Source organism: Hypanus sabinus, chromosome 13 (genome assembly GCF_030144855.1).
Source record: "Hypanus sabinus isolate sHypSab1 chromosome 13, sHypSab1.hap1, whole genome shotgun sequence".
Taxonomy (NCBI): Eukaryota; Metazoa; Chordata; class Chondrichthyes; order Myliobatiformes; family Dasyatidae; genus Hypanus; species Hypanus sabinus.
In genome coordinates, this window is record NC_082718.1 from 34,475,508 (window position 1) to 34,494,317 (window position 18,810).

At 43.0% G+C, this 18,810-nt stretch overlaps 1 long non-coding RNA gene across 1 annotated transcript in view; it reads right to left on the minus strand.

Moving 5' to 3' along the window:
* Nucleotides 1-18,810, minus strand: part of LOC132403476 (uncharacterized) — a 63,655-nt gene that overhangs the window by 27,989 nt on the left and 16,856 nt on the right. Inside the window, exon 2 of the long non-coding RNA XR_009515267.1 lies at nt 105-190. This is a non-coding gene — a long non-coding RNA (uncharacterized LOC132403476). The remainder of the gene's footprint in view (nt 1-104; nt 191-18,810) is intronic.

The following is an 18,810-nucleotide window of genomic DNA, read 5'->3' on the forward strand; positions in this document are numbered from 1 at the left end:
TTCCCAATGGCAGCAATGAGAAGAAATAAACAACGTTGTTAAAAAGTGAAGGACTCACAAATGTTAGTATTCTTGGTGACCTAGTGCCCCATAATCATACATACCCAAGCCAGATATGAACAGCATTTCTTATCGGCTTATATATCCCAGGCTGCTGTAGCAATCAAGCTCTACCCTTCCCCATGTATTCCTGGTGGGAGGCAAAACCAAGAGTGATTTTTAATAGTTTTTAAATTTCTATGTTGTTCTGATGTTTAAAATATTAAAATTAGGCAAATTACCTTAACATTTATTGGCGATTTCATAGCAAAGAGGAGTGTTTGTATCGACCAGATTTGTATTGACAAGAAAATTTCAAAGAGTGAAAGAAGATTGAACAGAACCAACATTTTCCCTGTGTTTACTCTTTTTAGATGTTAGTTTCTTCTTGATGTGATGACTCGAACAAGGTGGGTGGGGGTCACAATGTGAGGTTGCAGAGTAAAATACCTCGGGCCAAGATGAGGAAGGATTTCTTCACTCAGAGGCCATTGAACCTTTGTAATTTGTTACCACAAGGTGCTGTAGAGGGCAAGTTGATGAATGTATTTTAGAACTATCTCGATGCAAAGCCATCAAAAGGTATAGGGAGAGAGCTGGAATAGGGAATGAACCTAAATGACCTTATTGAATAGTCGGGAAGTTCCAATGTTAATAAAACACTTAACACTTTCAGAAACAGTTGAAATTATTAATGAAATGTATTTTTTAAGTTTCACTTTCTTTTTTGTCCACTCATCCCATTAAAAATCAATGGATTCTCAGTCCAAGAGATTATTCGCCAATATAGTGCTGGAACGGGTGGTGAGGTGAAGGTATGTCTCTCCCAAAGGAGACGTAAGCGTATAAGCTTCTACTTCCCTCCACCAGCCTGCAGGCCACCCTTAGACAAGGCGTAGCTCCTACATAGACCTGCCCCCACACCCCCCTCCCCCGATCAGGGTCATCTAAAGCCATGGGAGCAGGTGGTGGATGGTCATATGAGCAGCCAGTGCATATAACACATCCTGACACCAGGAAGACAATCTCGGAAGACTATTGATAATGGCTGGAGTCATCCACCTTGTAAAGAGGCTGCCCAGAAGAAGTCAAAGGCAAACCACTTCTGTAGAAACACTTGCCATGAGTAAGACTGATTACTCACATCATATGACCCTGTATATAATAATGATGATGATGAGGATAATGCTGGGGAACCTCAAGAAGGACTGGGTTCTAAGATGGGCCCAGTGACACAGCAAACTAACATATTTGGTGTTACAAGTCTGAAATTCCGTAATGGATTCAACATTGGGCAATTCATTTGGAATGGTCACCTTAGCTGGTCAGGTACAACCAGTTCTTTGCTAGCGAGAGTGCAATAAAGAGATGCTAGACTGATTCCCATTTTATTCTCCCGACATTCCTAACACCTCCCGGACTACACACCTGGAACGTGTGAGGAAATGGTGCCCCAGAGGGAAACTCACAGGTCTGCATCGTCCGTTTGTTACGAGCAATGTTGCATGACATGGGTGATAATGATCTTTTCTTGACCATGATTGTTCTTGGCAAAATTTTCTACAAACGTGGCTTACCATTACCTTCTTCTGGGCAGTGTCTTTACAAGATGGATAACCCCAGCCATTATCAATACTCTTCAGAGAATGTCTGTCTGGCATCAGTGGCCACGTAACTAGGAGTTGTGATATGCATCAGTTGCTCATATGACCATCCACCACCTGCTCCCATGACTTATGTGACCCCGATCGGGTGGCTAAGCAGGTGTTATACCTTGTCCAAGGATGACCTTCAGTCTAGCAGGGAAAAGGAGAGTCTTATACCTCCTTCAAAAGAGATGTATCTCTACCCCACCACCCATTGGTGCATAATGAACACATTCACAAATTCAAACTATAAGTTTAATCCAAACTGCTATAATATACCTTGAACACAATGTAATTTTCTTAGCATTACAATCCAGGGCTTCGGGCTTCAAAAAAATCTACAAATAAAGAATTAGAGCAGAGTCCTGCGTAAGCTGATGTCCAGAAAAATTTTCTGCTCCTTGCTAGTTCCTCTCCATTTCATTCACCTCCCCATCAGCATGCCCTGGTTATCTCAGGTCCCTGAAAGAGACAAGGGATTCACTCTGGATATCAGCCTAGTCCTCTTAGCAACAATTCCTTCTCACAGTCCAAGCCTTGGTCTTCACATTGGATGGATATGAAAGCCTAAGCCTAACCTATCAAATTAAACTGCTGCCCAGCTATGCATAGACACACAAAATGCAGGAGGAACTCAGCAGGTCAGGTAGCCTCTATGGAAATGAATAAACAGTCAAAGTATTGGGCTAAGACCTATCTTCAGAATTCATGTATATAGTTTCATGCACTTAGCAGCCTAAATTCCAAATGGCTTTTTCATAAATTTACACCTGAAGGCAGCCTATGTGGAAGCTGCAGAGATCGTTAACAGAATGACATTCTGCCGAAGCTTGTCTTTGTAAACCCTTGTTTACATGCAAAGCAGCGTCATGTTCCTTCCAGGGCTGCTTTCCGTCACCTGTCTTGAACCTTTCTAATGATGCTTCTGTCCATCTCCCTTCATTAACTCTGCATAATGGTTCAGCATGGACTAGATCGGTCAAATGGCCTGATTCTGTGCGGTACCTTCTATGAATCTATGAGTCCATAATGAACTCATTCACATTGCCATAATGTGTTGCTGTTCTGACCCTCAGCCGTCACCTGAAAGGCAATCATTTCTAGGGGATCATTTTTGATAGCATTGCAGCAGAATGTGGAACTCGTGTGGGAATAACTAGAGGCAATGCCCAACAGGGGTTCCCAACCTGGGGTCCATAGTCCCTTTGGTTAATGGTAGGGGTCCTTGGCATAAAGAAGGTTGAAAACCCTTGCCTGTATAGTTCCTTCTAAAGAATACTCGTCAATGGCACACAGTATCATGCAAATTGCCCAAAACGTCAACTGTTTCTTAATTTCCGTAGATCTGCCTGACCTGCTGAGCTCCTCCAGCATTTTGTGTGCATTGCTTTGGATTTCCAGCGTCTACAGACTTTCTTGTGTTCATGATTTGCTGCTCCACCGCTAAGTCTCTTCCAGGGATCCCCTTGGAGGGAAGTCCCTTGAAAAAGTTTAAATCTTTTTTTTCAACGGGAGTTCAGTGAAACTGTCTTTCACTGCCCTCCCTCTGTGATCTTTGCTGCCCTCTACCTCTCTGACCATGTGCCCGCCCAGACCCACCACTACAGCCATGTATCCTTCCCCTCCCCCTCCTTTTTATTCTGGTGTCTTCCCCCTAACTTTTCTGACTTGATGAAAAGTCTCAAGCCAAAACGTCGACTGTTTGTTCATTTCCATTGATCTACTGAGTTCATCCAGTATTTGGTGTGTGTTGTTTTGACTGAGTGACTTATCAGTTTAAATCATTGGTTAATAAATTCAAATGAACAGTATCTATTTTTTTAAATATTATGGGATTAAATTCTAGAGAATATTGTAAATTTTGATCGCTATACGTAAATTGCAAATTTAAAGCACCCAAAGCACACTGTGCCATCAGCAGTGATGTTAACTATCATGCATGGCTTGATGGTACTGCTACTTCATAAAAGGTTACAATGTCAATTGCATTTTTCAAAATTCCAATGAAAATTTGGCATTATTTCAAAGGTAAATTAATTCTGATAACATCTGAAAATGGTTGTTTTCTTCCAGATAGTGACAAAAATTTCCCCAAAGAAAAGGTGTTTAGAATCAGAGGGTATAGGCTTAATGTGAAGGTTAACAGGTTGAAAGAAGATTTCAGGTTGTAAACTTAGTCAGCTCCATCAAGAGCACTAGATTCCGTAGTATCCAGGACATCTTCAATGAGCGATGCCTCAAAAAGGTGGAATCCATTAAGAACCCCATCACCAAAGTCATGCCTTGTTCTCATTGCTACCATCAGGAAGGAGGTACAGGAGCCTGAAGGCACACACTCAACGATTCAGGAACAGCTTCTGCCCCTCTGCCATCAGATTTCTGAATAGACATTGAACCCATGAACACTACTTCACTACTTTTTTATTTCTATTTTTGCACTATTCAGTTAACTATTTAAAATATATACACTGACTGTAATTCGTGTTTTTTTCTATTGTTATGTATTGTTTAGAACTGTGTGACAAAGACAAAAAAAATTCACAACATATAATGGTGATATTAAGCCTGATTTTGATTCTGAATCAGACTGAACATGCTTTCCCTTGCTGTCCTTCCCTCCCTTCTCTGTCCCTCCCTCTTTGTCCCTTTCCCTCTGGACCTCTCTCTCTCTCAGCAGGCAAATGAAAGGAGTATGGAATTAGCCATTTGAAAGTGTATTCTCTGAACTTGATCAAGCCGCTGAACCAATTGCATCAGAGCAGACCTCCCAGCCTTGATTCCTGGTATGGATCATAACAACCATCTCCTGTCAGTGGAGGTCACATCTCTTACCTCTCTAAATAAAGTACCCCTCTATATATCCTCTAAATAACCTACTAACTGGTATGTATTTGGACTGTAGGAGGAAACCCAAGCACCCAAAGAAGCCAATGCTCTCACCAGGATATAATCTCCTTACAAGCAATGATGGGAATTGAACCTGGGTCGCTAGTGCTATGAAGTATTGTGCTAACCACTACTCTACTGTGCCAGCCAAGTCACTGTTCAAACAGCTCACCATTTTAAACATTAGTATATCAATCTTTAATGTACTTCTCGAATCCTGAGGGCGCATGTTCCCATTGACTGACCAAGCAAAGGAGAATTTTGAATCCCACACTCATGGAAGCAACCAAAATCAGTGTGGGTGGGATTTAGTGGTGGTGGCAAATCACCATTTTAATTCCTACTGAAGCTTCTGCTGAGGCTCACCATGCACGAACAGAATGGTTCATGCTGAATCCTGGAAGCAGTCATTTATGTGAGCAAAGTAACACAAACTTTGCTGGCTGCCTGTATTGGCAGGAATAGGTGATCATTAATCACACATTGTGCTTTCTGCCGTGGACTCCATTGTTTCCTTTACAATGCAACACACAGAACCAAAAAAAAGAGAAAGCTTCTTAAATAGATGAGGGGAACTGTAAAAGCAAAAGGATTACTTTACTCAGTGCACATTTTAAGCATGGCAAAGGGAAATCAAATATCCACAGATGCTTTAAAAACTCAGCAGGTCAGGCTGCATCGCTAATAAGGGTACCAGAGTTAATGTTCCAGGTCAGGGACTCTTTGTCATAACTGGAGAAGTGTCAGAACTGTTTTCTCACTTTGCAATTTTTGCCACCTGCAGTCCACAGACGACACGGTGCTAAAATTGAATTGAACTGAATGAAACTGAACACTTCATAAACTCCTTCAAGGACTCTGCGGTTTGATGTATAATATTCTGTGTGTTATCCTCTCGTTTCCTGCTGGTTGCGCGATTTGCTCCTGTTTTTTTGCGTGTTGAGTGTGTGCTGTTATCTTTGAATGGTTTCCATGGCGTTTCTTTGTTTTGTACCTGTCTGCGTGAAGCCGAATCTCAGGGTTGTGTACTGCATGCGTACTTTGAATCTTTGCTGAGGCTTTTCAACCTGATTTTCTTCTTCTTTTCGCACAGATGTTGCTTGATTGATGCTTCCTGACTGTAAGGGGTTTGTAGCTTCTCCCTGGGGCCTTGTGGGTTTCCTCTGGGTGCTCCAGTTTCCTCCCACAGTCCAAAGACATGGTGGTTGGAAGGTTAATTGGTCATTGTAAATTTTAATGTGATTAGGCTAGGGTTGTATCGGGGTGGCATGGCTTGAAGGGCAGGTTAGGCCTGTTCCATGCTCTACCTCAATAAATAAATATTTTTAATAACTATTACACAGAGATAGTAAACAGTAGAAGAACAGAACTTCCAGTCTGCAAGGTTCATGCCACCTGTCAAGTATGTATCTTCAGTAATCCTATTTACAGCCCTTAGTCCATGGCCTTCTATGCCTTGCTGATTCAAATACTTCTAAATGCTGTGACAGACCCCACCTCCACTACCTCCTCGGGCAGTTCACTCCAGATTGCCCTAAAACCACTATTTCTGACGTTATTTTAAGAAGTATTGTATACTTATTGAAGTCAGTACTTAGTAATGAGTCCTTTCTGTGATTAAATACATTGTGGTCTTAGACACTGTAATATGCTTTAACTCTGTAAGGAGTTTGCTCATCCTGCTTGTGGTATGAGTCGGTTTTGCTCCCACAATCCAAAGACATATTGGTTAATAAGTTAATTGTTCATCATAAATTATCCAGTGATTAGGTTAATGGTTAAATTGGGGATTTTCAGGATTTGCTGCAAGGCCTAGCTCAAAAAGCCTGAAGAGTCTGTTCTGCACCATATCACCAAATAAACTAGGCTAGAAACACTGTTCGACTATTATGTAATCTAAAATCATTAACTAGTACAAAGTGTGTTATACTATTTTATCCTGGAAATGAAAAAAAAAGATAAAAAGTTATCCCCTCGAAGGTTAATGTTTAAAGATTGCTTGGGAAGAAATGATCAAAGCAGCAATAATTGTGTGATCTGGCTTTCAGTTCTATTTCAACTATTGCATATGGAACAGCTCTCAGATCATATGGCATCTGATTAGCTCACAGCAGGTGCACACATGCTCCACAAAAATATGTTTCTTTTAATTTCTGGCATGTGGCATGTTCTTCTCCGTTGAATTCTGGCCAGAGCTCATATCAGATGCTGAAATGTCAGTATTAGATTATAAATTGGCCATTTTGTGAGTCTGAATCCATCGTGCAATCTGTTTTCTTGTCTGGATTACCATATCTAAACAAATGCAATTGCATCTGAATCTAATTGTTCAGAGAAACTATGCACACACTGTACTTTAAACAAGGATTGTAAAGAAAACTTGTAGCGCCAGTATGAATGTGTCTAGAACTACTTTAGTTAGATTACCGCAATGGTTCCAATAGAAGCTTTCAATCATTTCCAATATATCAGTCTACGGCCTCCTCTCGTGCCAAGATGAGGCCACCCTCAGGATGGAGGAGCAACACCTTATATTCCGTCTGGATAACCTCCAATCTGATGGCATGACCATTAATTTCTCCTTCCGGTAAAAAAAATCTCCCTCCATCTCCCCTCTCCTATTTCCCACTCTTCTCTTGAGTCCCCCGGATCCCTTCCTCATTCCTTTTCTCCTATGATCCACTCTCCTCTCCCAACAGATTTCTTAATCTCCAGTCCTTTACCTTTCCTACACTCCTGGCTTCACCTATCACCTTCTATTTATTCTCCTTTCCCCCTCCCTACCTTTTTTATTCTGGCATTTTTCCCTTCCCTTTCCCTTTCCACTGAGGCCAGGGGAGAAAAAAAACAGAGGTCATGGGTTAAGGGGGAAGGGGGAAAAGCTTAAAGGGAACATTGGGGGGGGGGGCTTCTTCACGCTGAGAGTGGTGGGAGTGTGGAATGAGCTGCCAGATGAAGTGGTGAATGCAGGCTCACTTTTGACATTTAAGAACAACTTGGACGGGTATATGGATGAGAGGGCTTTGGAGGGATATGCCCCAGGTGCAGGTCAGTGGGACCAGGCAGAAAAATGATTCGATACAGCCAAAAAGGGCCAAAAGGCCTGTTTGTGTGTTGTAATCTTCTATGGTTCTTTCCAGTCCTTTTGAAGGGTCTCAGCCAAAAATGTCGACTATTTATTCCTCTCCAAAGATGCTGCCTGACTTGATGAATTCCTCCAGCATTTTGTATGTGTTCTTTCAATCTTTTTTGACATTTCCTTGCCACTGTAGTTTGCCTTTCAGGTCATTTGTGTAAAATGTAAGAAAAATCAACAGTCTGTCTGGCCCAGAATTAATGCTCCCGCTATTGACTTGCTATATCTATGTTCTCCCACCTCTGAGGTTTCTTGACTAGATTTAGCAAAATGTTTGAAGAATAAGATTCTTCTCCACTTCCAGCAAGTGCTGAGGCAAATGGTAAGTGGAGAGACCAACTGAACGATTGCAAAGTCAAACCCAATAAACAAGCTGGCATTAGCACCAGACTTTGAGGTGAGTGGTCCAGAGTTCAAATCCAGCCGGCTCCTTGCACACTGTCCATCCGTGCTCAGTTGAGTATCGAGCTAGCAACTCGGTCTTGTAAAAAAGCAGTCAAATGCTACAGAAACGGCAAAAATGCCCATCCCCTGATGTGCTGCAAGATGCAAAAAGGAATAACACCGAACTTAATAACTAAGATAAATTATTACAGCGCTAATCATCAGTCAGATAAGGTGAGTGTTCTATAACTTAATCCCTTCTCGCTGCAGAATGTCCACATCCCTCCATTCTCAGCACATTTGAGAGTTTATCTAGAGCCTCGGAAATACCTTTGATGGTACATTCCTGGCCCTCAACACTTTCTGTGCAAAAGAAAACTTGCCCTGCACTTCTCCTCTGAACTTACCTCCTCTCACCTTCAAAGCAAACCCACTAGTATGTGACATTTAAACCCTGGGAAAAATCAGACCTCTATCCCATCTATGCCTTTCATAATCTCATAAAAAATCTGTCACCGTGGTTCCCAACCTTTTATATGCCATCAACCAATACCATTAAACAACGGGTCTGTGGTCCCCTGCTCTATCACGTCACTCCTCAGCCTCAGCTGTTCCAGAGAAAACAGCCCAAGTTTGTCCAACCTCTCTCTATAGCACATGCTCTTTAATCCAGGCAGCATCCTTACAAATCTCTTTTGCACCCTCTGCAAAGCAACAACATCCCTCCTATAATAAGGCAACCAGAACTATGTGCAGTACTCCATCCAGGTGTGTCCTAACTTGAGTTTTATAAGCCTGTAATAGAACTTCCTGATTCTTGAACTCACATCCTCGACTAATAAAGAGAAGCATGCTATATGCCTTCTTTATTACCCCATCAACTTGTGTTGCCCCTTTCAGGGAGCTATGGACTTGGACCCCAAGATCCCTCTCCACATCAACATCATTAATGGCTGTGCCATTAAAAGTGTGTTGTCTCTGCACTTGATCTGCCAAAATACAACACTTCTCAGCTGGCCAGGCTAAACTCCAACTGCCATTTCTCTGCCTGCATCTGCAAATGCAGTATAGCACTACAACATAACTTCCCAACTCTTGAATAAAGGCAAGCATATAATACGCCTTTTTTTAAATCACCCCATCAACCCGCCTTCAGTGAGTGATAGGTTTGGACCACAAAATCCCTCTGCACATCAAAATTGCTGACCATCTTTCTATTAACAGTGCACTGCCCCTTTACTGGGGCTGAGGAAAATAAAGCAGTACAAGTTTATGTTGCTACCCTAAGGTACTATTGCTGAGAAGATGAATGCATTTTGTGCATAAATCAGGCATAAAAAGCATTTCTTGCCCACTTTGAGTTTGTTATGACATGTTTCCTGGAAACTCCAGGAGCAAATCCATGGTCTCTCGAGACCGACGGATGCCACTACATCCGAAGTATCCACACCACTAAGTATCCACACATCCACACTATGGAAGTCTTGCACATTGGGAATTGAACTGGGCATTTCTGGTTACAATTAACCTGAATATGCTTGTTTAATTTCTCTATCATATATCCTTCACCTGATGATGTTATCAACATTCGTGGTTCATTTCAATTACCTAGTTGGAGAAGCTGAATTAAAAAGTTACGCCTTAACAACTTTCACACAGGGCCCACAGTGAACTGAAATGGTCAGATTGACCTAACACCTTTTGCCTCTCCTTCACCTGTATTCCCTCACCCTTCCTCCACCAAGGACAGCATTTTTACAGGTATTCTAGCATAATGTAGTTTTTCCTCGGGAGGGGGGAGCATATTCTGAGTGCATCATATTCTGATTCGTATTGTTATGATCCCAGCCCCCTCCTTTGTGAGAATCGCAAGAGCACCCGTTGGTGGGGGGGGGGGGGGTCAGTAGACCCAGGAAGTGAGAAAGTGAGAGACGTGAAAAATTGCACGTCCCACCAGAGATACAGAATAAGATGCCAGCAACTATTGTCTCATGGAGACCACGTGAAAAGCCCTCGGGCAAGGTGGGCTGGTTGAGAGAGAGATTGCATCATCACAACCTGATTGACACCTGCGAACCCATGAGGAAGTATAAAGGAGAGTCTCAGGGGGACAGCCCCTCAGACGCACCCAGAAGACACGAGAGAGTGATCCCGCAGCAGCGGGAAGCCATTCTGAAGGAAGCCAAGTGCGTTAGATTCTGGGATTGGAATTTGTGGCTGGAATCACAGAAAACCGCTTTTAACTAACATTGGGGAGAGGAAACCAACGCTCCCCCGATTTCACGGAAGATTCATCAAGACTCGGCAAGTTCTTTCTCTTCTCCCCCAATCTCTCTCTCTCTCGGTCGCCCCACGCGAAACCCAGCGATTTTCAAAGGGCTGAGGCCTGCAGACTTTCAGAGTGACTTTTATATTTCCAACGGACAATCTATTAACCCCTAGACACCAGCAGAGCTCACTTCTTAATGATGATTATTACTATACCCGCGCTTTAGATTGAATGTTGACGATGTGCACTATCTGAATGTATGTATTAACCCTACTTTTGTGTCCCTTTATAAATAAAAACGTTTGAAAATAGTGACAACAGACTTCAACAGACCTCTCTATCTTTGCTGGTAAGTTATCCAGTTACGGGATACATAACAATTGGGGGCTCGTCCGGGATTTGACACCAAATTGGGAGGCCAGTGAATCGGGCTTGTAAATCAAAAAAAAACTTGAATCTGGTTACGCAGGTAGCCAGACGGGAAACCAGCAAAGATGGACGTGGGGGAATTTATGGAAAACCCGACAGTGGGGGGCACTAGAGGCGGCCACCAAATCAGACTTGTTAAATTTGGCAAAGGGATTGAACTTCACAGAAGTGAGGTCGTCCATGAAAAAGTGGGAGGTACGAAGGGCCATAGCCCAGTATTACATTGGGAAGAAGGTGTTTGAAGCTGATGTATTGGGAGATATCCCTGAAGAGATACCATCAAGTGGGACGGTTCAGTTAGAGGTGGAGAAATTGAAGTTGGAACATGAAATTAAGTTAAAAGAGCTGGAAGCAGCTGAGAGAGAGAGAGAGAGGGAAAGGCAAAGGCAGCATGAAGTTAACCTAAAGAAGCTAGAAGCAGAAGAGAAAGAGAGGGAACAGGCCGAGAAAGAGAAACAGAGGCAACATGACCGGGAAATTGAGAAGATGAAGAACGAACAAAGAGATCAAGGGTTAGACCAAGCAGAGCGGTTTAATGTTAGTAGGGAGTTGAGATTGGTGCCCCCGTTCGAGGAGACAGATGTCGATAGCTATTTCTTGCTTTTTGAAAAGGTGGCAGTAAATCAGAAGTGGCCAAAAGAGCAGTGGGTGGCGTTGTTACTAAGTGCGTTAAAGGGGAAGGCCCAATGAGCATATGCGGCCTTGTCCCTGGAGGAGGGAGTAGCGGAGAATTATGATGATGTAAAAAAGGTAATTCTCCGGACTTACGAATTGGTACCTGAGGCCTATAGACAAAAGTTTAGAAATTTAAGGAAAGGGTGGAATCAAACGTATACCGAGCTAGCCCATGAGAAGGGGGTGCTCTTGGACCGTTGGTGCACCGCGGAAAGAGTGGACGAGGATTATGGGCGTCTCAGGGAGTTATTTTTGATTGAGAAATTCAAAAATTGTGTTCCGGAGGAGATCCAGGTGTATTTGAATGAGAAGCCGGATAAGTCCATTTCAGAATTTGCCAGGTTGGTGGAAAAATATGCCCTAACCCACTAGACAAAGACTCCCTCGAATAAAGGTCCCCAGAGAGACCGTGGGAACGATCGAGAAAGTCCGACGAGTGAGGCAGAGGTCCCACCGGGAGCTAGCGGTAAGGTTGAGGGGGAAAAGCAAGACGGCCAGAGGGCTCCGGGTTTGACCTGTTTTAATTGTGGAAAGGAGGGGCACAATGCATCTCGATGCTTTGCTCCGAGGAAGGAGATAGGAAGAGGGAAAGCCGCAATCTCTATCGGGTGTGCCGTGGTAATCAGCAAATCAACCAGAGAGCCGAGGGTAGACAGAGTACGAGAGGGCTCTGGGAGTTGTCTGTCACACGGAACCGTGTCTGTGACGGAGGGAGACACACCAGCTTCCGTACGAATCTGGAGGGATACGGGCTCTGAATTATCCCTGGTTAGCCGTAAGGTACTAGAATTTGGTCGGGAAACGGGCATGGTAAAGGTGGAAGGAATAAATAAACGGATAGAAATGGTGTCCTTATGTAAGGTCATTCTGGATTGTGAGCTGGTGTATGGATCAGTTGAAATAGGGGTGCCCTCAGAATTCCCGAGAGCTGACGTGGACATGCTGCTGGGAAACGACTTAGCAGGGGGTAAGGTCTGGTCAGCCATGCTGCCGACCTGGCGACCGGTGAGTGTGGTGGCCCCGTCCCTAGCGCCCAAGGACCATCTCGCCGGCGCGGTCACTCGCAGCCTGTTGAGAGAGAAAGCTGTGAACGAGAGCAGTTTAAATCTGGCCAGTTTTGATTTGGCCGAGACGTCTTTGCCGACCCTGTGCCATGAGGGTTTCGAGGATGTAAGACGAAGAGTAGTAAAGTGAAAGAGGATAAGGGAGAGGAGATAGATCTGCCTTTAGTGAAGAGAAAGGTCCTAAAGGTAGGAGATAAAGATGAGAAACAGATAAAGCTGTTGAAAGGTCCAGAGTTGGACATGGATGATCTGTCTGGTTTGGCAGAATTGTTTGAAGAACTTGAGAGTTCTAAAGGTGTTACCGATAACAAGAGGAGGGCAGTCCTAGATGGAAAGGATACCCTTGCCTCGAAGGAGTCTGCTGAAAAGGCCGAGGAGGTTGTTTCAGCTCGCAGGGTTGCACCTTCCCCGGGTGGGAGCTGCCCAGAGAGTAACTGGGAGGATCGGGGGAGGTTAGAATTTGAAAAAGGTACGGGTGTTGAAAGCCTGGAAGAGGCCAATGTCCCGTTTGAGTGTGTCCGAGATGGGGTTGCCCGAGGGGCTGAACCTAGTAACGGAGCTCAGAAGAAGTCTGAGGTATCTGACCCAGTGGAACGGGGCGGCCGTCCTTGTGGGTCAGATGGACTCAGTTCAGTGGGAAAAGGGTTACCCTTGGTAACAGGGGAAAGTGTGAGTTCCCTGGCGTCTGTACTCGAAGGAGTGTTCAAAGTTAATGCAGAATTTAAGAATGGGGGGGGGTGGTGAGGATTGTTGGCGAAGGAAACGAAAAGCCTGTAGTTTCCAAATCGAAGGAAGAAATCTTAAACCTGGCAGATCGCTCACAGAGCGAGTCGGGGAATAGCGGGGCCCTGCACTCTATTGTTACGCCAGGATGGGGTGTGAAAAGGCTGCCTTCGACAGGCTACTTGAGCGAAGAGTTCGAATCAAACACCAATAGCCTGAAGGGGACGGATAAAAGGGCCAGCCACCTGGGTAAAATCGAAGAATTGGGTGAAAAGGGTCTAAGTTTGGGGCATGGTGTTGCAAAAATAACCCCGATGAACGAGGCTGGTGGGAGTTCACCACGAAAAATTACTCAAGTTCCCCACGGGGGTGGGGGGGGGGGGCTCGCCGAAAAAGAGGCAACGGTTAATGGAGATGCCATTGTTAGACAGCCAGGCAGGTTGAACGGGTTTGCGCCAAAGCCTGTGAATAATAAAGACAGCCCTTTTGGAGACCTGCCGGTTAAGTTAAACGACTGAAATGATTAGTAGTCGCGTAAACTTTTGTAAATGCACCTAAGCTAAGGTCACACCTCCTTAGTTTTGGTTGCTTAGAAAAAAAATTAAATAGGTGGTTATTGAATTGAAGTCTGATGTACAGTTCACAATGTTAAGATATGAAAGAAAGGGACACTGTAATCGTTAACTATTTAGATACTGACTTGAATGTATAACGGTAGTATTTTGTGAAAAGAAAAACTTGTGTATTGTGTTAGATCCAAAACTCCTGTAAGACTGTGGACCACTCCATTTTAACCGCTGGTAAAACGTTTTTTTAAGAGGGGAGGTGTTATGATCCCAGCCCCCTCCTTTGTGAGAATCGCAAGAGCACCCGTTGGGGGGGGGGGGGGGGTCAGTAGACCTAGGAAGTGAGAGAGAGAGAAATGTGAAAAATTGCACGTCCCACCAGGGATACAGAATAAGATGCCAGCAACTATTGTCTCATGGAGACCACGTGAAAAGCCCTCAGGCAAGGTGGGCTGGTTGAGAGAGAGATTGCATCATCCCAACCTGATTGACACCTGCGACCCCGTGAGGAAGTATAAAGGAGAGTCTCAGGGGGACAGCCCCTCAGATGCACCCAGAAGACACGAGAGAGTGATCCCGCAGCAGCGGGAAGCCATTCTGAAGGAAGCCACGTGCGTTAGATTCCGGGATTGGAATTTGTGGCTGGAATCACAGAAAACCGCTTTTAACTAACATCGGGGAGAGGAAACCAACGCTCCCCTGATTTCACGGAAGATTCATCAAGACTCGGCAAGTTCTTCCTCTTCTCCCCCAATCTCTCTCTCTCTCGGTCGCCCCACGCAAAACCCAGCGATTTTCAAAGGGCTGAGGTCTGCAGACTTTCAGAGTGACTTTTATATTTCCAACGGACAATCTATTAACCCCTAGACACCAGCAGAGTTCACTTCTTAATGATGATTATTACTATACCCACGCTTTAGATTGAATGTTGATGATGTGCACTATCTGAATGTATGTATTAACCCTACTTTTGTGTCCCTTTATAAATAAAAACGTTTGAAAATAGTGACAACAGACTTCAACAGACCTCTCTATCTTTGCTGGTAAGTTATCTAGTTACGGGATACGTAACAGTATCTGCTCTTAAGTAAACTCTGTCGTTAATTAAAGATGGTATGTCCTGGCGCCAGTGAAAGGAACTCATCCCCCTCTCAGTGAGTGAGAGAGATTGGGGCCAGGAGTTCACACTCAGCAAGAAGAAGTACAGAGCTAACATTGTGTTATTTGTAGATATCATTTTGTATGTTTTCGCATTTTTCACTATTTTCACTCATTTTCACTGTTTTGATGCACCTATTTAAATACCCTTGACTAAAGTGCTAAGTGACTCCAGCCATTTTTCTTTAAAATTAAATATCATAACCTACATGTTTAGCACCTATATTTACACACACACACACACACACACACACACGGTCAGTCGAGGAGTTAGAGTTTGGAGTTCAAGTCTGGTGGCTTCTGTAAGGAATCTTTGTATGTCCTCCCCATTGAATGCTTGGTTTCCCCATTGAATGCTTGGTCTGATCTCTAACCACAGTCCAAAAATGTACCGGATAGATTGATTGGTCATTTTAAATTGTCTCATTATTAGGCTAGGGTTAAATTGTGGTTTTTGGGCTTTTTTGGGGCAGCACAGTTCGAATGGCCAGAAAGGCCTATTCCATACTGTATCTCCAAATAGCTAAGCAAATAAATAATTGGTATCAGTTATTGATCACAGCAGCTCAAGATGACTAGTGCCGTGGATCACGATTGGGCCTGCTCCGTGGCCAGGAGGATAGTCTTGGGCGGCCTTTGTGTTTTCAGTCCTTCTCACATCACCAATGATTTCAACAAGCTCACCACTTCTCCAAATCCAAATTGTGATCCATAGGTATCTTCTTCCAATTCATCTGATTCAACCTCATCTTAGTAAATTTAATCGCCTGATCAGACATTAGACCACAAAGCCAGCAGTCAGGAAAAGACAGCTTTAACCAAAATGTCAAAGAAATGCAAGGAATATAATTTTAGCAATTCAACTGTTTCTGTCAATTGGCATGTAGTTTTATCTCTCTTTCCAAATGTTAATGATTCAGCATGGATATGATCATTGTTAATCAAACTAATCAGAAAGGTGTATTAATGTTGTAAAATATTCCTACTTATTAGATCTTTGGTTTATTTCAAGTTATCTTAAAATGTTTAGGTTGTGGATATACTCAACATCCTCAATGGCTTGTCTCAGTAGAAAATTATAAGATTTATCATTAATTCAGTTACAAAGTACTAACTTCTGTAGCTTGTTTCAGTATTAAGACAGTATAGAGACACCAAGCACATCTCAGAACATCATGTTCCCAGAGTCTAGACTCAGCTTTTAATTTGAAATGTTTGGCATGAGAGTTTAACTGGACGGAACAGGCAACTGTTAGAGACTCCCATGAGGAGGTGATGGATCATTCAAGACAGTAACTTCAACTGGCAGCTTGTCAAACCAAGTTCCATCATACAAAACTGAAGGGGATATCATAAGTCAACCTAAGGAATTCCAGGTATCAACATTTAAATCAACCTATGGACTCACTTTCAAGGACTCTCCATCTCCTGTTCTTGATATTTATTGCTTTATTATTATTACTATCATTGCATTTTCATTCTTTTCTCAGCTCATGCTGGTAAGACAGGAACATTGACGCCCCCAAAAACAACCTCACCTCCACACAAAAAAACTAACAGAACACAACGGAACATCAAAACACAAACACCCTCCCTTCACACAACAGAATGGAAAAGGAAAGGCTGATAAAAACTGTAAATTTGAAAAAGTTTGCATTCCATATACACTGTAGTCCAATCCATAAACACAGAACCACGATACCATCCTACAGTAGCAGTGACAGTCTTTGAAAGAGAGGGACACCACATGCGGCAGAGACAATAAAAGACAACTGTGCAAACAGCCATGAGCAATCAACAATTAGCTGAACAATCACATGCACAAGCGTCAATAATCAAACTTAAATAAGTGTGTACATATGAACAGCCTAAATAATTATCAACAGAACAAGGAGATCAATATTCCATGCATTAACAACATGGTTTATTCATTCAAAACTCACAGAAACAAATATATTGTCTTTTTCGCAGTCAGCCAAACAAAATTAGAGAACACAACTAAAGTGAATTGATGTAATGCCTGAATCCATTACCAGGTTATCCTATTGACTAAATGGATATTTTTAGAATATAACAACATTGAGATGCAAGACCTGCTTATGGAATTCACCAGTGACAACAAACATAAGAAATACTATTGCATAAAACTATTAGTAGCAGCCACATGGGATCTGATTGACAGTTTTGGCAGGTATTACCTGAATGCCTAAATTATGTTTCAATCATGTGGCACTCTTCGAGCGAGTTATCATACAATTATACCTCACCTCTGACTGTAGCTGCTGATGTCACTGAAATCCCTCCTACTAAATCTTTTTGCCTTCTCATAAGGTGCTAGCTAATAACTCTCATGTTAATCAGTTCAGTTCTATTCATTTCATTTAGCATCAAGAATAATTTATGCTGAAAATTATTTCAACAGCACAGAGTTTTAAAATTCTTAGTCGCATTAGCCGCTGCAGCTGTAATATGTGAAAATAATCACAGTGAACGAGAAAAAACACGTTCTGTCCAAATATCTTTCTGCTTAAGTGCATTTTTTGTTTGTTTAGGGTGAGTGCCAGTGATGTGATGAATAGACATTTTGAAAAGGCATCGGGGGACAAAAAAGATTTTGTCATCTGGTGGTCCTGTCAGGCTTGTGAAAAATTAATGGTACACAAGATGTAATAGAAATCTGGGTGGTTCAGAGAGGAAAAAAAAATCACAAATCATGCAAACAATAAAGAAAGCAATAGCATTTAGTACTAAAGCGAGTCCGTAGAAATGAAGGCTGGAGCAGCTGGAGCAAGCCAAAGCTTCCATGTCGGTGCCACAGAGGATGGAGTGAACGTCACAGAGCAGTGAGCAGAACTGGCCTGATTCTTGCCTCTGGTCCTTACGCCTTTCCTCTGGCCTTTTCAATCCATCCAGCCCAACGTTTAAATTGTCCAAGTACCAGGTTGTCCCTCACACTGAGATCCGGACCCTGTCACTTCAATGTGCTCTGGGTCTGGACCCGGCCATCACATTACAGCTAGTACCCAACCTTCCCAGACTAGATCAGTGCTTAGATCAGTCAAATGTCACACTCAATTTTGGTGGAGGGGCTCCAAAAGTCCTCTGAGGCTTTTTTTTTGGAGGGGCAAGGTATTTAAGACTTGTCTAGAAAGGCAAATCTTTTCTTAGATAGCGGATAGACAGAAAAATGGAGAGCTCTGTTGGAGTGAAGGGTTAGATTGATCCGAGTGCAGGTTGAAAAAACTGGCACAGCATTGTGGGTTGAAGGGAATATATTGCACTGTAGTGTTCTACGGTATGTTCTAAGTTTTATTGAAAATTTAAACTGACCCGGAGATTCCATGTGTCTCGCTCTGTTTGTGTGAGAATGCTGTTCCCCATCAAGAAAGTCCAACAGATTTTTAAGTATTTCAGATGCAAGGGAATCAAAAGAATATGAGGTTACTGTAGGAAGTTGGGGAAGATGAACTTTATGAGCAACAGAGCTGAACTCCTTTCTCTCCTGTGTTTCTATTTCATGTTTAATTGCCTTAACATTAATTTTAAGATTCTTCCTTCCCCTCCCCTACCTTTTTATTCTGGCATCTTCCCTCTTCCTCTCCAGTCCTGAAGAAAGGTCTCGCCTGAAACATCAACTGTCCATTCATTTCCATAAATACTGCCTGTCCCTGCTGAGTTTCTTCAGCACTCTGTGTGTGTTGGTTAAGATTCTTTGACCTTCTTTTCAAATAATTCACCAGGCAAAGCAGCCCACTTTCATAATTTAATACTTTATGTCTTGTTAACACACTGGTGGATGCACACAGTTTGCTGTCAAATGCATTCTTCAATAGCA